Genomic DNA, 26,491 nt, shown 5'->3' with positions numbered 1-26,491 from the left:
TCATGAACCCCAGTATTTTTTCAATAATAATTATAGTAATACAGGTAAAATTTTTGTAAAAAAATCCTGAATAATTTAAACAAGAAAAAATTCACATTCTTCTTTCTTTGAGATTATAGGAATATATCCCATATGTTTCAAACCTGACACACTAAATATAATAATCTGGATGAGATCCATATCACAGTCCCCTGACCTTAAAGAATACAGAGGAGACAGATGTCAACAGTTGAAATGTGTTAATGTATGCCGGCTACTTGGAATGTATTATTTCATCGTAATCTCTATAACAGCTTTTACACAGATATTATTCCCACTTTACTAATATTTTGCATGAAACAGGGTCAGGATTTGGTCTTACAAACATGTTTTGTTTTGGAGTCCCTAATTCTCCAGGTACCCAAACTCCTAGATAAGAATACTGGGTTTCCTCAGGTTATTCACTCAGAATTATATGAGAAAATTTAACAACTGGGCCAGAGGCCTTGAATAGGAGGAAACACTGGAGACCTAGCCCTGTGAGCTAGAAGTAGGAAAGGATAGCAGAAAAAGTAGGAACTAGTCTAAGGCAGCTAAAACTGGGGTTAAAAGAACCCTCAGGAAGGAGAGCAGCACACTGATCCACGATGGGATAAGAAATGCAGCCATTTTCCTAACCAGGATGAGAAGGTTAAAGGAGGACAAGGAAAGGATGGCTACAGATGAAAAAAAAAGGAAAAAGAAAAGATGAAGATGAACCACAAGTGGAGGCACCCAGCAATTGTGGGCCAGTGGTGGGGAGTGGGGAGTGGTGGTGATGGTAAGCCATAAAGGGGAAGGAGGGGGTTAAGAATTTTTTAAATTTTTATTTTTATATTTTACTTCTGAATCCCGGCTCTAACCAGCTTGAAATTGACCTCACTCTCATCGTTCCATGTACTGATATGGGAAATAGCATCATTAAAGCAACAATCTACTAAGTTTGTCTTTGAGGCTTTGAATCTGAAATATGGGGATGACCCTGACATTGGAATCCCGGTCACTTGCTCAATGTCAATGTCAGGATCTTCCCAATATGCCACATCCCTGCCATGGAGTAGGAAGAATAAATCATAATTATTTCTAATAATTGTCGGTTAGCTCAAACCCAACTAACATTTTCTTTCCTTTTTACCCCCTTCCTCCAGATGATTAGACATTTCTGGCTCCTGTGTGTGTCTTCTGCTCCACTGATGAGAGCTGTGTGAAGCTGCAGTGGTTCTCAAGCCTAGCTGCATATGAGACTCACCTGGGCAGCTTTTAGAAATAAAAAGCCTGGGCCTCACCCCAGTAAAACTGAACCAAAACCTTGGGGGCAGGGAGGGCCTGGGCAATGGTAGGTTTCAAACCCTCCCTAGGGGATTCTCATGTGAAGCAAGGGCTTAGAACTACTGATAGAGCACCTTTCTCTCTGAACTGCATGTTCAAAGAAACTAAGGATGAGATGTTATGTATTGAATTCTTGAGCAGGCTTTATATTCTTATATGTGAGCTAGGACCTCTGCTGTGAGATAATCTGTCTGTTAATAAAACTACCTTCAAAATTTTAAAGAGTGAGATTTCTTGTTTTCAGCACAAAGAATAGCATATGCCAGTATCAAAAGGAATTTGGATTTAAACAGATCTGGCATTTTTCCTTTATATCTTTTTTTTTTTTGGTCAATTCATTATCATCTTTTCCAAGAAAAAGAGCAAGAAGTGAACATTTCCTTTGTATACTCACTTGAATGTGAACGCCAATAATTCCATTCTAAAAAAACCCCAGGTACACACTAGAGTGTGCTAGGAAGAAAAATTAAATATATTAAATTCACAAGAATGGTTTCCAGATACTGAACCTTTAAATAACTTCAGGTTTTAGAGGGTCACTTATATCTGAAGTGTGACTAGCAACAATAAGAAGCTACAGGCTCCTGACAAGTGCTCCAGCACTAGAACATAACATGATGAAAAACCTGCAAAGAATTGCTTGTTCCCTAGAAATATGAGATCTTGTTAAGAATTTTAAAACTATTAATTTTTAGAAGGGGGGTGTTTTTCAGGACTCTCTATTTTAGGACTAAAGTCTCTTGTAATTGAATAAAAGTAAAAGGAACATTAAATATCAGCATTTGCTGTCACGAGCTAAGGATGTTTCCTTAGATACAGACTAAGTTTCTCTCCCCCAGGGCACCCTGCCATAGGGATTGCTTAGGATGTACGTTTGCACTAATGTGCACATCTGGTAAAATGACATACATGTGACCACATGTGACCTTCAGTATTTTCAACCTGCGTGAAGCTTGCAGACTGCCTTTGGTGTTGACTTTCCTCTCTCTAGAGTTTGCAAGAAATTTCCATAGTTTCTAAGTAAATTGGTGTTTTTCACAATCTGTATTTTCCATTTATATACACACACGCATGTAACTCTATCCATGACAGAATAAAATCCTGAAATCTCACCTTCTTTATGAAGATTTTAAAAATTGAGTTCTTCAACTGACTAGACATGTTCACAAGACTCTCCTGGTTATTTGCCACCAGTACCTCTTGTATATAAGAACTACATCCCCTTGCTTGATGAAAAGGCAGGGCAAATAGATGCTTTTGTAGCAGGGAAGGACTTTCAGACTCATGAATTTTAGGCCCCATTATGGTTGGCTTGCAAAGACCCCATGTCAGATCTATAAAAATATTTGCAGAATCTTGGCCCTCCTTGTCAAGTGGCAGACAGGGGAACATCAAACTCCAAAAGATGTGTTTTTTTTGTTTATTTGCTGATGATTGCATGGTAGAAAATGAAAACAATCTATTAGATCCTGAAAGAATTGATTATGAAATGTATTATGTATACAAAGCAAACAGTTTAAAAATGTTTTTAAAAGGATGGAAAAATCACAAACCCACCATATAGATTTGATAAACAGATCTGGGTTCCAGTCTTGCTTCTATATATCCTTACTTAATATTCAGTAATTTCCAAAGTATCTCCAAGCCTTAGGGTCTCAACTGTAGTACAGCCAGAATACTTCCTACCTCACAGGTAGCTGGGAGGGATTAGATGAGAAAAGGTTTTCAACACACCTAACATGGCATCTGGAATATATGAGAGATAGGACTTAATAAATGTCAATTACCAACTCCTTCCCCTTTGTCCTTAGAAATGTAAATGCGAAAGTAGTATTACTACCCAGGACTTCAGAGGAGCTGAATTCTGACACTAGATCTTAATAGTTCATTACATTTTTCCCTTGGACCCTGAAAAAGTGCAGGGTGCAGCCAGTTCTTTGAGTATGAAAAGTAAAATAAGATCCCTGTAAGGAAAGCCTGGATGTGTAAGCTGGTGTTGCTGGGTTGCTTTTATCTGGGATCATGATAACCCATTATGAGTGTGCTTCAGCAACCTTGAAAGTGGATAGCAGCAAAGTGCAGCTCACTGTACAAAAGCAGTAGGAGACAATGCGTCTTTCAAAAATGTTCTGAAATCCTGATCACGGTAGTGTCACAGAGATTAACGGTAAATTACAAAGTAAGTGCATGATAGCAATACATTTTTAAATAAAAGTGAGGGTGTGTGAAATCATAATAGGCATCTTCTTTCTGAATTTCTTATTTCCATGTCTTTAGTGAAAGAAGAGACATAATCAAAAGTAGATTAGGAGCGCAACCCAGAAGTTGGTCAGGATAATACGGCTTTAAAAGGTGAAGGTCATGTCACTTTCTCCATTTTAGCCTCTATTACACTCCTGAAGACAAAGATAAGCATGTTTCTATTTCATAGAGTAGCCATAAAACCAATACAGAGAAACTGTTAATACTTAGTGCAAATGCCACTTGAAGCAAATACCCTCAAGAAAAAGAGACTTTGAGAGCAAAAAGGGACTTTGGAAACAATCTTACCCAGCTGTATCATTTTACAGGTGAGGAAAATGAAGCCCTAAGATGTAAAGAAGACATGGTGGTTAGTTTCAAAGCCTAGAATTGAACTAAGGCCCTCTGACGCCATAGTGGTTCTCTTACCATCATTTGTATGGTTGGGTCTAAGAGTGTAAGTTGAAAGCATTCAAGTATAGCTTCTATTTCCACTCTCTAACAGGATTCATTAAAAGTCACAAAACAAGTAAACGGTGATTTTCACCAACGAAAATGTTTTTATTCTAATTGAAACTATCTATTTCATCATCTATAATTCTGCACAAATTGAAAAGACTAAAAGGGTAGAAGAGAGTGATGGATAGGTTTTTCACATGGGGTTCAAGTGGAAGTGGTTTGATATAAAAAATTATTTTATTTTCTTATTAGGTTTATAAAATTTGGCAACCATGCCTATTTCCCTAAAAGTACTGCCTTTGGATTATACAACTTGGAGGTCAAGAATAATTAATGCTTCAAAGTCCTTCTCCTCCTTTGCCCAACTCCTGTTCAAATCTGTCTTCCTGAAAGAAAGAAAAAAAAAGGCCCTGCAAAGTCTTGCCCAAGCCTGAGAAAGCTTTATGTTAGGTTGTAGGGAAAAACAAGGCAAAATAATATAAACAGCAACCCTGACAGCTGAGATGAGAGCCCTTCTCCCCGTGCTTTCCCTGGCTGCTCTGTCAAGATCTTGATGCCTGGTGATGAATAGACTGCATGTGTGCAACAGAAGATAAAAATGATCTCTGCTGGCCCTTTCCCAGCCACAGATGTCATGGCCTTGACCTTAAATATCTTATTGCAGCCCCAGTTTGCTGAAATGCTCGAAGGCAAAACACTCTGTGTCACTCCACCTCAGTGCGGTGAGAGGCTCCCAGAGCCTGGGAATGTGTTCATATTTGGTGATGCCTTCCTGCGTCACTAAAGCAATCAGATGGATCCAGCCCGAGGAGACAATAAGGGCTGGACAAAAGCCGAGAGGGCAAACAGATGGGTAATAATCCCCTCTTTTATTATTCGTGCCTATGGAGAATTATTCAGCAGAATTGAATTCTCTGATGAACAGAGCCCCAGACGGCTTTATGCAGTTAAAATTATGGGATTTTTCCTTTCTATTTGCTTCTGTGCTTTGAGGGAGATGGTAAGATGATATTCTTATTCATAACAGTAGTGATATTTGCAAAATAAAAAGGGATCCACTGATGTCTGTGACAATCAATAGTGTGATGCCAGAGAGCGTGAGCTCCATTCAGCCAGAGCCCCTTCCTCATGGGTCAGGATATATAGGGGATATCTGTCAACACCCTCTGTAAGTTCCCAGGGTCTATGATGGACAGGGCTCTGGAAAAGAGATGGGACATCCGCTATTCAGAATTGACTTTGGAAATCAGAATGACCCGGAGAGCCAAGCAGATAATAACCGCCCCCCTGCATTTCATAAGTTTTGAAATAATTCAGTAATCTGTGACTCAGAAAGCTTCAGCCAATTGATTTGGGAAAAAGAAGTCCCCCATAACCCAGGATTAGTAGGCTGGGAAGTGAGGAGGCACTGGCTGCAATGGAAAGTGCACGGGCTACTTTCCTATTTTACATGCCCTCCCATGTCCCCAGTCCACTGCATGGCTCCACGAGGGTCCTGCAGGCGGTGTGGGTACCAGTGGACAGCAGGGGTGAGGCACGAACTCTAGGGCTGCTTACCACTGCAGGGCACCCCAGCCAACTGCTGCTATAATCTTGCTGAGTGTAGCTTTTGTAGGCTTACATTCCCCAGAAATGTAGCAGGATAGGTCTTCTAAGCTTAGGCTTAGAACCTGACCAGATGTGGAAGAATTCTTTCAGACTCAATTACCTTTGTTTTGGGGCTGCTGTTCAACAGGTGTTTAAAAAAGAATAAGTAGTATAACCTATGTTATTGCATACCCTGGGAAAAAAATCTATTTCTCATCAAAGATGTTTTGTTACACAAAAAGAAAAACAAACAATAATAGCTACTATTTATTGAGTTACTAAGGACGTGTGTGCGTGTGTGCGTGTGTGTGTACACTTACAGTATGTATGTGGATATATATCTTTAGAAGTTAAGTGACTTTCTTAAGATAATACAATTAGTAAACTTTGGAGCCTAGGACTGTCTGATTCCAAACCTCAAGGTCCTTCCACAAAACCAAGCTACCGCGTCTCTTGCACTCAGTTGCAATTGATCCTACACTGCCTTTTCCTCTTAACTCTCTTTTCATACTTCCTTAACTACATTGTAAGCAACTTGAGAGCAGGAGCCCCATTCTATATTTGTCTTCCCCGCAAAACCAAAAAGGAGTCTAGAGAACACTCTCTTCAGGCCACGACCAAACTTCCTTGTGATGAAAGTCTACTGTATACATCCTGTGATTATTCGATACTGTTATGAGACCTCAAGACCTCATTTCGTTCGAAAGACATGGTGGGAATAGTTGGGATCAGACTACTGAGGGCCTTGTATGCCATTTGTGGCACAGACACTGCTCACTGGATATCCATGTGCCCCTACATTTCCCAGCCTCTCCACATTGGCAGCATTTGGGACATACAACTAGTTCTGAGTGCTGGGCTGTGAGCAGAAATGACATGCATCTGGACCATGGCACTTAAGAGTTAATGTTCCTTTTCCATTCTTCTCCTTCATCATCATGGTGCTATGAGACAGTAGCATCACAAGATAAACAAAGCCTGCATTTCTCAATAATTGGATGAGAACTCTTTCATCAGACTTTGCTAGTGAAAGACACTTTTGTTTTCCTAAACCACTGAGATATAGGGGTTTACATACTACTACTGCAAACCCTATCTTTTAAAAATTTATATACCGTGCCATAAGATTTGGACTTTATTTTAATGGAATTGGCACATTAGAAGCTTTCGTATAGGGAAGCAGCAATGGAAAATATCTTAACTATCAAATTAGCTCTTTTTAAAATCATTTCCTTGTATTTTCTTTCCTACTGGCATTTCCCGAAGGTCATTTACTTTTCACTCGTTCATTCAACAACTGATTGTTAATCATCTTATTTATCCACTAGGATATTTCTGGTACAGGACATTCAGAGATGATGATCTGGTTATTTATTAAATATAGAAATAAAGTATATTATATGCCAGACACTGTTCTGGTACTTGTCAAATATTTACTTATTTAATCCTCATAGCAATGCTAGAATGCACTATCATTATCCTCATTTTATATATTAAGGAAACTGGAACCCAGAGAAATTAAGTAACTTGCCCAAGGTCACAGAGCTGCTAGTGGGAAAAATAGGACTTGAACCCAGGCTGTCTTCCTCCAGAATCTGGGCTCTAATCCACCAAGTATGTTGATGACAGTGTGATAGTCTAATCAGTGCAGAAGATGGAGTTCTAACAGACCGTGATGGCCAACTTGGTCCTCGTCCCCCCAGCCTCACCCCATGGGCCTTATTGAAGCTGAAAATTCCCCCCTTCTAATGCATCACAAATATCACCCTGGGAGTTAGGTTAAGACCAGGAAATTCTCAGAAAAATGCTGAGAGAACTAACAGGGAATTGATCCCATCTCTGCATTCCCTTAATGTTTTCTTTGCATTCCTATTAAGCCACTGCTCATACCACATCTTTATTTACTTACTTAGTTATACACAAGTTTTATTCATTTTGGTACACTTACAGCACTTACCTCACTACACAAATATGCAGAGTAAATGTCTGACAGATGATGTAAATGAAAGAATGAGTAATATAACCTGAGCCATATCTACAGCTAAAATTTTAGCATCTTTGGATATTTCTGCTGAAACGGTGGGATAGACAATCCAGCAGTTAATAAATTCTCTTTCTGCCGTATTATCAATCCTGATGATATAACACTTTGAACAAGTATTAACACTTAATTGTTGTTCCAACTGTGGAGTAATATTTCTATTCTAGTTCTGAGAAAATAATAATAAAGGGCATATACTGATTACTCAGTATGAGTTAGACAGTTGTTGCGGACTAAATGTTTGTATCCCCCGAATTCATATGTTGAGCCCCAGTTCCCAAAGTGATGGTATTTCAAGGTGGGAAATTTGTGAGATGATTAAGTCATGAGGGTATAGTCCTTGTGACAGGGATCAGTGCCTTTATAAGAAGAAACATGAGAGAGATGATCTCTCTCTCACCAACATGTGAGTATACAGCAAGAAGGCATTCATCTGCAAAGTAAGAAGAGGGTCCTGAGCAGGAACAGAGACAGCCAGCACTGAGATTTTGGACTTCCCAGCCTCCAGAAATGAGAGAAATGTTTGTTGTTTAAGCCACTCAGTCTATTTGTTACAGCAGCCTGAACTAAGCAGTCTCATAAGGACTTTATATATAACTTATTTAATCCTCATAGTCATATACAGCCAATTCTCATTATTCATGGTCATTATGTTCTACAATACTGATCTGATGTTTCTAGGAGAAATAAAGGGTTAGGTTCCTGAAAGCATCTGGTTGAAATATTTTCTCTGACTGGTCAATACATAATCTTGTTTTATGTGTGTTTCTGTTGAAAGACACTTTATTTAATATATGATATTAATTTACATTGAACTCATGGCCAATAGCACTCAGACCAACTCATGCCTGAACAAAGCTTCTCTAATGCATATATTTTCTCCATAAGGCACATCACAACCCTCTTGCACTTAGAAGCACCAGATAGCATTTAATACTATGTTTAGGGTCATTTTAAACAGTGAAATCACCAATAAAAGCACAAATATGTTAAACATGTGGCACTAAATAGACCATAAAAAGGACAATTGTTTATGGTATGAGAGCTGAAACAAGTCAGAGCATCACCTTGTCCAACCTCAGCTGGGAGTGTGCATGCTGGGCAACTCAAAATTTTCACCTTTCTTTGCATGCTTGCAAATGACCACAAAAATGCCATGAGTATTGATCTTGGGGTCATAAATAAATTGTAGCGAGAGTAGGTAAATTCACAAACATGGAATCGGTGAATAATGAGTGCACAGGATGAACGCCTGTGTTCCCCCCGAATTTGTATACTGAACCTCTACCCCCCAGTGTGGCTGGACTTGGAGGTGGGGCATCCAAGAAAGTAAATTAAGGTTAAATGAGGTCATAAGGGTGGGGCCCTGATCTGATAAGATTAGTGCCCTTAGAAGAAACATGGCAGAGCTCCCCACTCCAGCTTATAACTATTGAGAAGAAGCCACATGAGGACATGGTGAGAGGGCAGCTGCCTGCAAGCCGGGAGGAAAGCTCTCACCAGAAACTAAAACAGCCTGAACCTTGGTCTTGGACTTACAGGTTCCAGAATTGTAAAAAAAAAAAAAGTAAATCTCTTTTGTTTAAGATAATCAGTCTATGGTATTTTATAATAACAGCTGAGTAGACTAAGACAATGAGGATCAACTATACTATTATAACTCCACTTTAAGGATGAGGAAATTCAGGCACAGAGATCATATGTAACTAGGACATAATGATAATATCTACTATATTTAATGGACCAGACTTCAAACCTAAGCAGTCTGAGTCCAGATTATATGATTTAAGTGCTAGAACATGTTGCTGGACTACTTCCCTTGATGAGACCACATGATTAGGCTGCCCTTCCATTTGAGCTCTGAAATACACGTCTTCCTTTCCTGACAATATAGGTTCTCCTGCAGCTCTCAGATTCCCTAATGGCTCAAGACTTAACAAAAGAGCAGAATATAGATATGACACATTCTCTGAGAGCTGGGAGATGATCCTCCTGCCTGGATAGGACTGGAACACCAGTTCTCTCAGCTTCCTGCAGTGAGTCAATCTCCTCTTGAAAATTTCCTCTCCTTGGTCATTTTGTATCCATTAACCAGGGAGAAAGCTTTCCCAGTGCACTGCCCATATTACTATATTGTAACAATTGAAACTATTAATTACTTTCTTTCCATATGTTTGAGTGCAGCCAACATACTTTATTTAGTGATACTTGAGTTCATTGATTCTTAATACTTTTTGGTTCACGGACCATTTTGATAATCTCAGGAAAATGATTGACAGATTCCCCCAGAAAATCACACATGCAGAATGACATCGAAGTTTTGCATAAATTTCAGAAGCTCAGGTACCTTCCCGCTTCTGAAAACCCTTGCTGTATTGATAACCATCTCATTGACACAGGAAGGATGGAAGCCTCTGCTTGACTCAACACAGTGTTAATGACAGCAAATGGACCATCTAGATGGGAAGGATGGGCATGAATGTGAAGGTGAGTCTCTGGTCATTGCAGAGCCTCTTTCATTACATCAGGCTTACCTTTATCAGGTTTCATTACATCAGGCTTACCTTTATCTTGTATTTCAACACCTCATCTTTATTCTCACAGTCCTTTAGCTGTTTGCAAGCCCTTCTCACTCTTAAACAGGAGCAAAGCACAACACGTACGTGTAAAGAAATGTTCTGCTTCCCTTCAGAGGCGCATTGGTTTCTGAACCTTGGGAAATGGGTGATGTTACCACATGGTCAGGCAGAGTTTCCAATGGCAACTGAAAGCAGAATAGCAGGAAACCAGTTCAACAGCTGACACCAAAATGCTTTTCCATATGTAAAGCTGTCTTAAACCCACAAGAGACACTGAGAATAAACTTTGTGCTTTCTTTTCTTTTTGCTTAATACCAAATGGGTCAGAGAGAAGCGCTGGACACTTTTAAAAATGCACTTATAATTTTGAATCCAAGCTGTGAGAGTACCCATTGGAGACAACTGTTCTCTCATGGCCTGCTTTGAATAAACAATCACGGCTCTGTGTGATATTACTTCTTAACTAGATTCTAGCATTGAACTCTTGGCTTGCCATGGTTACTTGCATTTTAAACCAGCGTCTCCTTTTCCTTCCCCTTGGCTGAGATTCCTGCTTACTTGGCAGTGGCTCCTTCTCATTTGAACTTTTGCCCTCTTTTAATCTCCACCAAATTTTAGTCTAAAAGAACCTTTCACAGGCACTTTTTGTTACTCTGAGTTTCTTTCTTGTGTGAGAACCAGCTTAGGGAGCTGGTTACTGGAAAACACTCAAGGGCCTCTCTTCCTTCTCTGGGAAGCCACCAGTGACAGGCTGTTTTGTGTGTGTAATTTCCTTTAAAAAAAAAAAAAAATCAAGGAAGCACAAGATGCAAGCTGTTTGCTGAAAACAAAATGTTTGCTTTCAAAAGCAAGTGAACACACACATATTTGCATCTGTCCATGTGGCTTTGTTCTTGTCCATTCCAGGGCTGCTCCTCCTTATTTCCCTAGCATATAGCACTGCTGAAATTATTTCAGATCAAAAGCCAAACCAGTGAAGACTTTATTCCCTCCCAACTTCCCATACCAGTTACATTTCAGAGAGGTGTTCCAGGTCCTCAACACCTGTGGAACCCATTTCCCTTTCAAAAGAAGAACCAGTATGTCAAGCCCTCTTCTCATTTAACAGTTAGATGATCTGCTTCCTACTTAAGCAGAGCCTACCGTTTACTCGGAACCTCATGCTTCTGCCTGTCCATTCTGTGGATTCATGCCCATGCCTGAGCTATAGACACTCCGTTCTGTTGTGCTCTCCTTGCTCACTCTAGCCATGCCTAAGCACCCAGACATGGCAGTTCCTTTCCCTGGATCAAATGCACCATCTCTCTACATTCCTTTTCCTGAACCTCAGAACATATAGGTCTGTTCAGAGCCACGAGCCCCACCAACAATCCAGTGTCCAACTGAAGCTGGAACCTACTTCACAGCCTGATGATTCAGTTCTACAAATTCTCCTCTACCCTTTGCTGAATATTCTAGACCTTCTCTCTCTTTCTTTTCACTCTGTCACTCTCAGTGACCTTCTTGCCTTCTACTTGACTCAGAAGATGGCAGTCTACTGGCTTACAATACTCCTTTTGCTCACACTCATTCTTTATTCACACCCATCATCCAGTCTTATAGGGCAGAAAAACTTCCTCTTTCAGAAAGCCAATCCCTCCATCTGTGTGAGCTCTTGATAAAGTCCTTCCAGATGCAGAGGAGCTGTGCTCCACATTTTCTTCACAATCACACCTATTTACTGTCTATCAGCTCCTACTCTCCTGCCTTCAAACATGCTGAAGTTATTAACAACAACAACAGCAAATTTCCAAGCAAACATTCCTGCTCTGTATGTTCTTCTAACTACCATCCAGCTTCTTTCCATCCTTATAACCCCACACTTGCATTGTCTCTATCTGCCACTTTTATCCCCTCGTTCCCCCTCCTCTGCTCTCTCATGCCCTTTCGCTCGCTTTCGTCTTCACCACCCTCCTAGGAATTTTCTTATGAAGGTCATCGATCAACACAAGGTTGTTCCCTTCACGTTCAGTCTCATCTTCTCCACTACAAATGGCCTGCTTTTAAGATAAAGCTCTTATTTTCTGGTTATCACAATGTTTTGCTTTCCTCTCCTTTTATGCCTTCTGCTTCTCTATGGGTTCTGCTTTCCAAGGCTCATTCCTTAACTCAGTTACATTTATCAAAAAATGTTTTTGGATGTTGGCTCCATCATAACTCAAATGTAATGAGATGTGAAATAAGACTTTTCTTATTATTTGGAGACTATAGCTCAAGCTTCAATCCCAAGGATAATATGTCGTAGGAAGGGCTGATATTCACCTAGTAGCTAAAATATAGACATACTTCTGGGCAGTTGGTAAACAGACACTTCCCTTAGCTCTACCACTCCACTACCTTGGCCTCTTCCCTGGAACCTCCCTGATTTTCTAATGATCCAGCAAATAGATAGTGGATCCTGATCATCAAGGCCTTTCCAGAATGATGTTTTAACATCATGGTCTGAATCCATTCCAATGGTCTGCCATGATGGCCATTAAACACACTGAATATCTCTGTCAATAAGTCTCTCTATGTTCTAAAAAGCAGCCAAAAAGTTAACCTCAAAGGTTTCCTAAGAAGTGATCAGATGGGAACTTTTTTCCTTCACACCTTCCCCATCCACTCTATATAAGCAAAAGATAGGAGTGCCTGGAGAGGGAGATAAGTTGTGGAAGGAGAATTATCCACCTAATAACAAGTGCTGTTACCAGGAAAAATGCATATGAAGAAGGGAAGGAAGGTCTTCCCCACTAACCAAGTAAGAGGGGCTCCCTGAGGCTTTGAATGTCTGCAAAAGAAACCAGATCACACCCTCAAATCGGATACTTTCAAGATGCAGATTCTTAGCCTTACTCAGTGCATCAAATTTTGATGAAGGAGGCCTTGGGAGCGCTTGCCATTTAGGAGGAATTTATGTGTGTTCCTGAAGTTTGACAGTGTCCATAAAAATAAGTATTGGAACCTGCTGCCCATCTGGAAAAATCAGAAGATAAATGGCTGGCTGCAGTTGCCTTTTATGGCAAGACAAGGAAGAGAGAGTGGCTTGGGGAGTAGAGTACCCATAGTCTGGCACGAAATCAAGGAATGAATTTCTTTTTAGACTAAGTGATCTTGAGCTGTCTTGATGGACTCAAACTTTAAAAAATGCTTCTGGGGAAGTGGGGATCCGAACAGGATGGATCCCTCAGGACAGAGGCTAAAAGGACGTCACTCTTGGTCAGCTGGAAAGTACATCACCCATGTCATGAAGCAATGATCTGGAACAATCTCAGTGAACAGTGTTTGGAGATATTGGCTGAAGAACTCAAAAAAATGTTATACATGAGAAAGCAGTATTTAGAAGCTTGCTATAATGGAGAACACACTGGCCATTTCCTATCAGCCAAGATAGAACTACAAAAAACAGCAGCTAAATAAAGGCTTGAAAGAGGAAGGAAGAAATCCAAAGTTGAGTTCATGGCTTGTTCCCTACTGCAGGCCAGAGCCATGTGTCTAGCCTAAACCATGAAAAGAAAGACTCTCAAATCAAATCAGATAAGGGACTGGAATTTTTATTTAAACTTGTTGAGAATTTTTTACTTTCTGAAAGTGAGCAATATGTACCTAAATATTCTTAAAATCTAAAATGACTAGGAAACTAAGAATCACCTCAAAAAATAATAGGAATAAATTAGAGATATGACTAGCCATGTTAAAAGACAGAAATTAGAGAAAAATAAAATTATTTTCTCTGTGTACCCCTGCTCAATAACTAGTTATACATGTTTTCAACTATTTTGATTACTAATGCACTTTTATTATTGTGATATTGTGATTTATAATAAGAAATAAATATTTGGTCTTTGTCCATTATCCCTGGACAATTTTTAGCTCCTAAAAACCTTGGACTTTCCTAAGTGATGGGAGCTGGGAATGTGTCTTTTGTTATGCTAATGAGGGGACTTTTGGACACAAGCAACCACAGAATTAAATAAAGAGTTGGAACTTTCAGTCCCACCCCCGAATGACCTCCGGGGAGGGGAGAAGGGTTGGAGGTTGAATCCTGTTTACTATTTTTATCATTAGTAGATAGCATGATACATGGAAATTCAACAAATCATTTTTGAATTAACTGTTAAAATAAGTAAATTTAGCCATAGAAAAGAACTGTCTCATTACCTATTTTACATTCCTATACCAGCATAGCCAGGAATTAAATGGGCTTGACTTTTGAACAAAACCAAGGAACAGGATAGTTTCATATAAAGAGAAATGGATTATTCTAGAATAAATATCCAAAGAAAAGAAAAGAAGATTTTCTTTGTGAAACACCCATCAGCTAAATTCTCTTCTGGAATCAAAATTCCATACACCTCTCAAAGATGCCCCATAATGTGAACTAAGTGGATTTTGGAATGGCTGGCTGATGGATGATGACATTAGCTGACTTTGGAATGTTCGGGGTTTATACCTCAATTATACATCACGTTCCATCAAATCTAACATGACGTTAATTGTTATAAGCACCATTATTTTACATACCTTCAAAAAAGAAAAGAAAAACCTGCTGATTATGATACAGTGTTTAGGAAATTTCTACTGTAAGATACACTTCAATATTAGAGATATTAAAATGTGAAAAAAATGTGTATCTTAAACTCAATTAAATATGTTAGATAAGAGTCAGAATTGTAGATTGAGGAAGAACCTAAGACTTCATCCAATCTAATCTTCATCAATTTACAAATGAACTGAGAACTCAGAAGAGTTTAAGTATAGACAGGTACACAGAAATAGAGCAAGTCAATCAACCTGTGAGACCAGATGGGCTGCTTTGTTTCAGTGTTAACATTTCATAATTCTGTGCACTAACATTAATATTAAAAGAGAGACTCAGGGGAAATATATGTCATCATAATATGACAAATGTCTCCTTTTTATGTTAGAGATAGATAATCTATCTCAACAAATATGTAACTTTAAATTCTCTATCCTCAAATACCTGAATCCTAGCATCTTCCCCAGTGAATCCAGGGTTTGCCTAGAAGGAGAAACCTGAATCCAGTTTTTGGTCATCAAGGAAATACCTAATGAGATGTATGTAAGTCTAATGGTATACTGGATTTCTTTTCCTCTGTTCCTTGAATATCTTTCATTGGATCAAAGACTATTTTTATGGTGTTAGGCTATGTAATATTTCACATGAAGAACAAATCAAATTTGCCATAATTATGATACATTTACAATTCACTACTTCTAATGGCAACTTTAAACTTGATTTTCTTCAGTAAATTTTAGCCTGCTTGCCACACAGCGCTGTAAGTCTTGTTTTAAAAAACCACTTATTCACCTTCTCTTTCCTTCATTTTCCCCTTCCCTTAACACCGCAATTGAAAAACTCCCCCTGGCCTCCACCCCTCTCAAGTTCCCCCACCTACCTGAAACCTCAGGCCCTCCTTTCATTACCTTGCTAATAACAAGAGCATCTTCATTTTCTCTGGAACTCATGCAGAAGAAACATTTTAAGCTCAACTAAATAATTACCCACCTATTTTCTATTTCCTCCCAAGGAAAAAAAAAATCCTGATTGACTGAAAAATCACCAGGTTGTTGTCACCAGAATCCTTAATGTGAAACCTTCTTTACAATCTTCCTTCTTCAGCTTCCTGGTTTTGATGTGGGAAGTGGCAAAATTAAGGGCCTTTGTGGGTTGTATTAGATAAATGAAGGCGTATTTAATTGAACCAGTCATCGTGAATGCATTCAGCATATGACTGACATGCCAAAGGGGACCACGCGCATGAGTGCTGCGTGGTTATCTTCCAGTTTGCCACCGACCCCTTCAGCAGGCCTGCGAGGTACCTGGAGGAACGCACTCAAAGCAAAAGGCTCACAGTTCAGGGGCAACAGCTAGGAGGATGGTCGGGGGCTGCCAGCTACAGAATGACGTACCCAAGCAAGTAAAGACAAAGCCTCTCTTGGCACATACCAATTCCAGTTGCTTCATCATCTTCATTTTGCAGCAAACACTCTGCCTAGAAAGGATGAAAGAAAATCATTATTTTAGTGAAGAATGCCTCTGACAACGCCACCTCAAAACTGTCTATTAATCCTTACTACTTATAAATACATACGTACATACACGAAACACACAGACACACGTATATATACACACACATACATACAGAGCCAATATTTTAATTGGCAAAAAGCCCTTTCTGAAGCCAGAGTTGGCCCCTGAACGAGACTGTGATTTAGCAAAGTGTAACTTGCTGTCCTCTCACTTCTCTTAATGCCACCTTTCTTCTCCCTGTCTTATCTCAAAATGTCTCATTCCTGTTGTCTCTGACAGGTTTAAACTTCTTCCTGCTAATGTGCTTACTAATAACTAAGTACATAGTTCAAAACTACTACCATATCTGAGGCCTTTTTACTGGTAGCGAAAGAGTCTTCAAGGGCTGAGAGTAATTCAATGTGAAATGTGAACTTGGTAACTGGGAATTAGAAAATAAATCTCATTATTTCTTGGTCTTCTCAGCAGTTTGGTGGCCAAGAGGAGTCTATTTTATATACCATTTTCTTCTGCCAAAATACATTATCCATAGATATTTTCAAAAATATGGGAGCTGGAAAAGATCTTAACAGTCATCTTAAAGCATCTCCACATTTTATAGACTTAGAAACTGAGGCCCAGAGAGGCGAGAGAGTCATTGCCAGAGGTAATCCCCACCCATCATCAGATTCCCAGGACAGTAGTTTCTAGAAATCTTGTCTTGGTAAAACTAACATTGCTTAAGGGCCCTGAATTTCTGGCACTTAGAAAGTTAAATAATTTATCATATGTCATTTGGGAAGGCTGAAGAACTATGTCTAACTTAAGGACCCCCATGTTTGATGGCATATCCAAACTCAACCAGTTTATTTCTATCAACAGGTCAACGGTTGCTTAAAAGGAGTCTCAACTTAATCCTATGGAGCCACATAGCCCTTGATGAAATGATACTGAACACCTCTGTAGTGGAAAGAAGCAGTCTGCTCCAATCCTATTTATATTTATATATTTATTTATTTTTAAATAAATATTTATTTTTAAAAAATATATATTTATATTTATGTATTTATTCTAGGTGAGAAAGCCTTTGCACAATCTTTTTGGCTATTTGCTTCTAGCACTATGGCTGACCAGGTGCTCTGAAGGCCTCCTTCTACTATAGTTTACCCAGGACACAGTCTTCAAAACACTGCTGTTTGCATTTGAGTTGGTGGAGATTTTCAGCTTCCTTCCTTAACCCCTGCCATGTAAATTAAGAGTGGATAACTGGGGACAGTAATCAGGGGTCACAAGGAACAGGCATGACCTGAGGATGGATCAGGATCATAGCACTGCTGCTGGGGACTGAGTCTTGGGCAAAAGCAAAGTAGGAAAGTTAAGTCTAAGATTTGTGAACTGGCTGAAGGCTTTCAAGGTAAACAGAAGTTTCCAGCTATGGGCAACCAAAGCCACAGGCAGAAAGCACACCCACTCTGAAAGAAAGTCTTCTCAATTTTGAACCTATAAAATCTCACCAAAGAAATCAAGCAATGTGTTCATAATCAGAGATTAGCAAACAAAGAGGCGAGCTGTATTAGTTACCTGTTACTGTGTAACAAATTATCTTAAAACTTAGCTTTAAATGACAATAAATATTTATTATATTGCTCAGTTTCTGAGGTTCAGGAACTTGAGGATCTGGAATTTGGGTCCTGGCTCAGGGTCTCTCAGAAAGTTGTGGTCAGGGCTTCCCTGGTGGCGCAGTGGTTGAGAGTCCGCCTGCCGATGCAGGGGACACGGGTTCGTGCCCCGGTCCGGGAAGATCCCACATGCCGCGGAGCGGCTGGGCCCGTGAGCCATGGCCGCTGAGCCTGCGCGTCTGGAGCCTGTGCTCCGCAACGGGAGAGGCCACAACAGTGAGAGGCCCGCGTATCGCAAAAAATAAATAAATAAATAAATAAATAAATAAAAACGTTGTGGTCATCTGAAAGCTTGACTGGGGCCAAGGATCCGCTTCCAAAGGGACTCACTGACTTGGCCGGCATGTTGGTGTTGGTGTTGCTTGTTGGAGGCCTCAGTTCTCCTCCATGTGAGCCTCCCCTTGGGCCAGCTAAGCGTCCTCAAGACATGGTAACTGGTTTCCCCCAGAATGCACAATCCAAGAGAAAGGTATTCAGGCAGAAGCTATTCTATTTATGTGCCAATCTTTGATGAAAACAAGGACAAATTTACTTGTAATCTTGGGGCAAAAAAGGCTAACCATGAATGAAAAAAATAATAAGTTCAATTATATTAAAATTAAGAAATTCTGTTCATCAAAAGGCATCATAAAGAGAATAAAAAAAATAAATAGCAAACTAGGAGAGATATTTACAACTCACTTAAAAAACAAAGTATTAGTATTCAGAACACATAAATAATATCTACAAATCAATAAAATAGAAAACCCAACAGAAAGCTAGGCAAAGACCACTAAGAAAAAGAAACAAGTGTGGACAATATATAAGTAAAAAGGTTCTCAATCTAGTTAACAATCAAGGAAATAGAAATTACAACCATAATGAGGCACAATTTTACACCTATTTAGTTGTCTCAAATCAGAAGATCTGACAACACCAAGTGTTGGAGAGGAAGTGAATCAACAAGAAAGTCAGGGGACACTAGATTGTTACAATTACTTTGGAAAACAATTTGGCAATTTGTAATGATGAATATTCACACACCCGATCTCCACCCAACAGTTGTATTTCTAGGTCAGTGATTTTGATCCTTGGAGAATATTTGGCAATGTATGGAGACATTTTCGGTTGTCTCAACTGAAAGGCACTACTGGCATCTAGTGGGTAGAAGCCAGGGATGCTGCTAAACATCCTACAATGCAAAGGACAGCTCTGTACAATAAAGAATTATCTGGCCCCAAATGACAATAGGTCCACCATCAAGGAACCCTGTCCTAGGTATATAGACAAAAGAAACTCCTGCACATATGTGCACCAGGAAATACAGAATATATTCAAAACAACTACCACAAACTAGAAGTAATACTTCCCTTTTGACAAGAGAATAAATAAATCAACTATGAAATAGTTATTCAGTGAAATACATACGACTGAACTACAGCTATAGACAATGACGTGAGTGGATTTTAGTGATGTGATGCAAAGGGAAAAAGAGTAAATCTCATAAGAAGATATCTAATGTGATATATTTAATGTAATATTCAAAAACAAGAAAAACTAAAAAATCTGTTATTTAGGGATACCTATAAACATATGCTTAAACTACAAATATAGGCTAGGCAATGATAATATAAAATTCAAGGTACTAGGGGTAAGACAGGAATAAAGACACAGACCTACTAGAGAATGGACTTGAGGATATGGGGAGGGGGAAGGGTGAGCTGTGACAAAGCGAGAGAGTGGCATGGACATATATACACTACCAAACCTAAGGTAGATAGTGGGAAGCAGCCGCACAGCACAGGGAGATCAGCTCGGTGCTTTGTGACCCCCTGGAGGGGTGGGATAGGGAGGGTGGGAGGGAGGGAGACGCAAGAGGGAAGAGATATGGGAACATATGTATATGTATAACTGATTCACTTTGTTATGAAGCAGAAACTAACACACAATTGTAAAGCAATTATACTCCAATAAAGATGTAAAAAAAAAAAAATTCAAGGTACTAGTTACCTCTTGTGTAAGACAAAAGGAAAACCGTGGAGGGTGGGTGAAGATAAACAGAGGAACACTGTTGAACACTTGGATTGTATAACGGGTTTACAGTTGTTTATTACGTTATCAGACTTTAGAACTTGCATATAGATATTTACATACATACATATATGTCATATATCATTTTGTACCAAATATTATATTAAAATGTAAATAAACTGAAAAAATTATTCGGGGCAGAAGTTGTAAGGATGGGTTATACAATATGACCACATGAGTAACTTTGAAATTAGGGCAATAAGTGGTTAAGAATCCACCTGCCAATGCAGGGAACACAGGTTTGAGCCCTGGTCTGGGAAGATCTCACATGCTGCAGAGCAACTAAGCCCGTGCACCACAACTACTGAGCCTGCACACCACAGCTACTGAAGCTCGCGTGCCTAGAGCCTGTGCTCCACAACAAGAGAAGTCACTGCAATGAGAAGCCCACGTACCGCAACAGAGTAGCCCCCGTTCGCCACAACTAGAGAAAGCCCGCGGGCAGCAACGAAGACCCAACATAGCCAAAAATAAATTAATTAATTTTTTAAAAAAATAAATTAGGGCAACAAACTCACTGTTTTTTTTGGAGAGGAGATGCAAATACAAAAAAATTCAATATTTTTGTATTAAGAGTCAGGCTTAAAATGGAGTGTAATTTGCCCAATGTTTTCCTTCCTGGCAGTCCACTATAATACCAATCCCCACACAAATATTGTTGGCCTAAGCACCCCTTACTCTGAGATTTATTGGCAATAAGCACAGGGCAAATAAAAGATAACATGAAAATTATAAGATATTTTTCCTCTTTCTGTATAATGTGATCGTACACTGGTAGGGGCATAATAACATTATGTAACAAGAGGTGAGAAAGTAAATGATCTGTAGCTTTCCTTGTCCCCTAGGACAAGGGTGTCTTAGGGAAAACCCCGATTCCTTTTAAAAATCAAATTTTCAACACAGGGTACCTTAAACCCTCGGTTGGCAAATTAAGGTATAGCCCAAATAATCTGAAGTGCCACGGCCACTCACTAGCTTTAAGCAAAATTATAAAGATTTCCTTCCTTTCTTCTTTATGCTTCTCTCATTTTATTCTAACCAGGTTTTACAAGTGCCAACCTGCCCCCTTGTTCCTGTTCTCAGCTGACTTTCAAATAATCCCTGCTAGAGTGTTAATTGAAAAGTGAGGTATTAGCTGATTATAGCTTAGTATGATGCCTCCTAGGCTGATTTTCATTTTCACAGGGGACTCATAAATGTTGGTGTGGGTAGCAGGGAGTGAAGGCTAAGAGATGACCTTCGGGAAGCTATAGCTAACTCCAACACCTGAAGAAGCAAATAAAGAATATTTGTTATGCAGCCTCCGAAAGGTTGGCAAAACCTTGCTTCAGGCCCTGTTTAAACATCCAGGCTCTGTCTACCACTTTTGGAACTGAGCTGCAATAAAACCTCTTACTTCCCTGACCCAAGAGGGAATATTTTATAAATTATAGTGTAGTGAATTATTTGGTCAACATTTAGACCTGAAATACCCTGAAGATGAGAAAGTTACAGAAAAAATAGATTTGGAGAAAGTACAAAGGTGAAAATTAATCAATAAAATGCTTAATGGTGTAAAGAGAAGAAACTTTAAGTGTCCAAGAATAAATGTAGAGTATTTCAACAAAACCCAGAAGGACTGAAGTTGAAGCTGTATAGAATAAAAGGGTGGGGGGTGCAGATAGAGAAGACTACTGTGGAGAATACAAGTGTGTCTTGTATCTTTATTTACAAAATAATTCTTCTACCACTTCCCTGCTTCACAGTACCTGATATTAGTAACTGCTCTGCCAGATAAGAAATGGTATCAGCCTTGTATAGAAGAGGTATCCCTGAATCAGGATGTGTAAGCAACAGGAAACAGCTAGAATCAAATCCAAATGTGAGTCCTGGTTTTTAAACTTCACTGTGCATAATCATCTAATGGTATTTATATAAAATGAAGATTCTAGGACCCTAGCTGAGGTGATTCTGATTCAGCAGCCCTGCATCATGGCCTGGGAGTCTGCATTTTAGAGCACTCCAGGGGAGTCTAATGCCTGCAGAGGGCCACAGTGAAACAGGCTTAAGGAAGCCGAACCTTGGAAATTAACAAGACAATTTAAAACTTATATGTTAATATACAAGGCCAATTATAGCCAAGACATTTTAGGAAAAAAACCCTACCAAAGTAAAAAGACTTACAGTACCAAGTGTATTATAAAACTACAGTAATTATGACACTGTGGTACTGTCACAATACTCCAACAAACAATGAAATATAATATGGAGTCTAGAAATAGATAGATGATAGACAGAAAAATCTATATATCTACTTGATTTACAATAAAGGTGACATGGTTGATTGAGCATTGTGGAAAGGATGATCTTTTCAACACATGGTTCTAAGTCAATATTACATCCACATTGAAAGAAATAAATCTTGATCCCTATCACACACAATACACAAAATCAATTCCAGTCTTCCCAAGGCTGTCAGTCTTTACCAGGTATACATTTCATCAGAAAGAAAAGGATCTAAAGTCTAATCAGATGTATATGTCTTTTAATAAGCCTTATTTTCATTTGTATTGAATTAGTAATTTAGGTAATCTTGTTTATTGAGAATAAGATTAAATCTTTAAGTATATTTTGGAAATTTTATTTTCCCCTCTCCACTTTCCCCCCGTTTCTTTCCCCTTCCTCCTTCCCTTCCTCCTTTACTTTATGCTCTCCCACCATCTACACTTTTATTCTTTTAACTACATGCATCAGATATCAGGGTAACAAATCAGCAGCTCCACATACCAAATCTGACCTATAGAACTATTTTAAAACAAATCGTCTTTTTTTTTTTTTTACAAAAACCCTGTTGCCAACATGATTGTGAGATTTCACAGAAAATTTAATTATGGGACATTTCTTGAAAATTTGGGAGATCTAGCTACCCTTAGCCAGCAGTAGTCCAAGGCAACTGCCTACTGGATTTTGTGCTTTAGACAGGGCAGTCCTCTCAGATTCACTTAATCCTCACTAGGCCTGCTTTACTAGTATATATGACCTGCCTGACTCCTGTAAGAATTTGTATTTAAGATCCCTGTTACCATTAATGCTTGAATAAAACAGCTAGATGTAAAAACATGTTTCTAAAAAATTATAGATACATAAATGTCAATATTGTTTTCTATTTATATACAGTTTTCAGTGTTCTACATATGGTAGCTAAAAAGATTTTTTCTTCTTTGCCTTTAGTTTTTGGGCATAAATCCCTTCTTGTTTTCACAGGAACATTAGCTCAAATTTACAGATACTGTGTGCTACAGATAAAATTGTTGCATTTAAAACCATATGTCACACTGAACTGTTCAAGAGGCATCAAGCCTTCCTTTCTCGCAGATCTTTGAAGATATAATTTTATGCTCAGTTAAGATGGAAAAGAGCATTAGGTTGGAATAGAAACCTATTTACTGTGGATGCATTTCACTAAATTATTTCACCAAATTACTAGGTAGAGAGACATTAATACAGTATGGTAAAAGACAACTTTTTCAATTTACATATGTCTTCCTCCACATTAATCAGCTGCTAAGGATTATAATTGTGACAGCAGCAGGATAAATGAGGATACTCCAAAGAGTCTGCCTCTTGTTTATTTACACATTCATATTTACATTTTAAAGATTACAATAAGAACCTCAATTCAGAAAGTGGCTTTGATTCATTTAACACCTTATGGGAATTTCTGTTCTATTTCAGGCCATCATTATATTATGGCTATAGAAAGGCATAAAACTCTATTACTGTTTCATGGAGTCGAAAAAAGTCAACTTGAATTGTACAAAATAAGTAGTTCATATCTGTGAAAAGTCCTTCAGGAATAAGATGCATTTCACTATAACTGTTTTCATTCCCATACACATAACCTGTATTTTTATTTTCAGACACAAAAGCATGTAATGGGAGTGAATGTTTTAAGAAAATATGACCCCGAGGGCCCTGTTCGCTTCAGAAGTACATCTCATACAAAACACGATTCAAATGACAACCAAACTGAATTCAGATCACAGCCTCGCAAGATTAGCTTCATTCAGCAGTCACTCACACACACACACACACACACACACACACACACACACACACACACACACACGAGCATTTTTTTCCTATCAAATGACAGGTCAAAATATGGAAAACTGGAAGTGACCATAGAGTACATCAGTGAAAAAATGTAGCTTAGTGGTGACCAGAACCCCTACACCACTTAACCGACCTAAGTCCTGAAAACAGTGACATTAAAATTTTAATGCTCTAAATAAATTTTTACCACGGGAGTAAATAAAAAGAATGAATAGTCAGTCTGGGATACACACATACACAACCAGCCTAAGGCAATTTCTGACTTCGGAATGCCTGGACCACAAATCGCCACCATCACCATTTTGACTCATCTCTTTTAGGACTGAGAACTCACCCCCAGCATCTCACTTCGCCGGGTCCTTTACACTCCCACTCCAGCCCATTTCCTTTCCTCCATCCTGTCCCAGTTGTTTATTTTGAGCTCTAGGGTCAAAAAAGAAATTATGACAACCCCTCCCCACACTCCCATCTCTGCCTCTTTCACTGTCCCAGTGTGCTGAGTGAGAAGGAAAAGAGGAGGTAGCCCTGAAAATGTGCAATGGGGATAGAAATCTAAAAAGGAAACTTTTATAAGATTTTGACAGTCCATTATCATCCACAATTCCCTTCTTTCACATAAACTTCATTCTGAACCTGCTCTTCAAAGCCCTGCATCCTTAAACATATTTAAAGCCCTTCTCCAGTTAAATTTCCTCTGGCCAGAGCATCTATCTTGAAAAGTATTCTTCCAACTCAATAGCCTTTTGTCCTCCTCTAGCTCCGAAGAGGCCCCCATCAGTTAATACTCCTCCTTTTAAATCTAAAGGTGCTTACCAAGTCTTCTGAATTTATAACCTTGCTTTGCAATCTTCAGAATCCTAATCAATAAATACCTGACGAGTTTCAAACATAAAACGTCATATGAAAATTTCTCCTTACATTGGTATGACAGTGAATCCAAAATAAAATTCCCAATAAACCAGTAGTCGAACATTCAACGTCGCTCTTCTTGCTTCTGGGTCATCAATGTTGAAGGGGGAATTTGTAGAAGGTTATAAAATGAGGACCCTACAAATTTACGGCTTTCAGTGTCATAGGACAGCTAAAGCTGCACAGCAAGCCTCTGACCTGACTTCAGTCTTCCTGTTCTCTCAAGCCCCTCCTTCAATATCTTTGTCATCAAACTTCAAGTGTAAGTGATGTGTGTGTATGTGTGCATGTATAGATAGATAGATAGATAGATAGGTGGATAATCTGAATCCAACCAGATGTCTTCTGTGTTCTTCAAATCTGTATCTCTCTTTCCTCTTTTCAAAATCAACATTGCCACTTGGGTCATGCTCTTTATCACATTTCTATCTCCATGGAGACCACACAATTCTAATTTCTCCTATTCTATCATATACCTCTTTCTCTTTGCTGGTTCCTATTCTTCAGCTAATAGATACTGTGGTACAATAAAAGTATATATTTGGACTTTGACCCATGTTCCTAGCATAGAGCACCCCAAACACTTGGAATTCCCTGAGTAATAGGAGTGTCTTTTGTTATTCATAATGAGGCCCTCTAGAACACACCTGAGTCTTTGCTAGTGTGGTGATTCAGGGTGGGTTTCCTAGAGAGTCTCAGGATGGGGTGATCACCAGAAAAACCAAACATGTGATTAGAGGGTAGGAACTCTCAGCCCCACCCCACCTTAAACTCTGGGGAGGGGAGCAAAGGGGAGTGGGGCTAGAGATTGGGTTATAAAATCTCCTGAACAATGGGACTCAGAGCTTCTGGATTGGTGAACATGTAGAAGTGGGAGGGTGGTGTGCCCAGAGAGGGCATGGAAGCTCCACCCCCAATCGCACCATACCGTGCCCTATGCATCTCTTCCATTTGGCCGTTCCTGAGTTGAATCCTTTGTAATAACCTGGTAAACTTAAATGTTTTCCTGCATTCTATGAGGCATTCTAGTGAATTATCAAATCTGAAGGGGTAGGGGGTACCATGGGGAACACTTGAATTTGTAGCCAAGTTGAACAGAAGTGCATTTAGCTAGGGCAGTCTTGTGGGACTGATCCTTTAAACTTGTGGAGGCTGATGTTAACTCCAGCTAGTGTCAGAAGAGGATTTAATTGTTGGCCATCCAATTGATGTAGAGAAACAGAGAAATATATTCTGGTATATTTCATTCCTAGCTAGCTCTCCTCAAGTCTTTCTTTCTCTTCCCTTTAACTATGTAACTTCTTGAAAGACAAGTCCACAATAGACATTAGCCATTCCTTTCTTCATCTCTTCTCTCCTCTCCCCGCTCTTACCTGCCCTTCTCTCTTCTGCTCTTCTCCCAATCTCCCTGTACGCATCTATATCCCCAGCA

General features: G+C 39.2%; 1 protein-coding gene and 1 long non-coding RNA gene across 4 annotated transcripts in view; both read right to left on the bottom strand.

Moving 5' to 3' along the window:
* Positions 1–16,276, bottom strand: part of LOC132432798 (uncharacterized) — a 141,045-nt gene extending 124,769 nt beyond the window's left edge. Inside the window, exons 1-2 of the long non-coding RNA XR_009520997.1 lie at positions 16,244–16,276; positions 10,240–10,439 (exon numbers count right to left, since the gene is read on the bottom strand). This is a non-coding gene — a long non-coding RNA (uncharacterized lncRNA). The remainder of the gene's footprint in view (positions 1–10,239; positions 10,440–16,243) is intronic.
* Positions 16,272–26,491, bottom strand: part of RNF144B (ring finger protein 144B) — a 610,854-nt gene continuing 600,634 nt past the window's right edge. For 2 of the 3 annotated variants that reach the window (XR_009520985.1, XR_009520984.1), the window contains exon 14: positions 16,272–16,289. The gene's annotated coding sequence lies outside the window, so the exon portion shown is untranslated. The remainder of the gene's footprint in view (positions 16,290–26,491) is intronic. The other variant, XR_009520983.2, reaches the window with a different exon arrangement.

Source organism: Delphinus delphis, chromosome 10, assembly GCF_949987515.2.
Source record: "Delphinus delphis chromosome 10, mDelDel1.2, whole genome shotgun sequence".
In the NCBI taxonomy this organism is placed as follows: Eukaryota; Metazoa; Chordata; class Mammalia; order Artiodactyla; family Delphinidae; genus Delphinus; species Delphinus delphis.
Note: the sequence above shows the minus strand (reverse complement) of the source record. Positions and strands in the feature narration are given on the sequence as shown.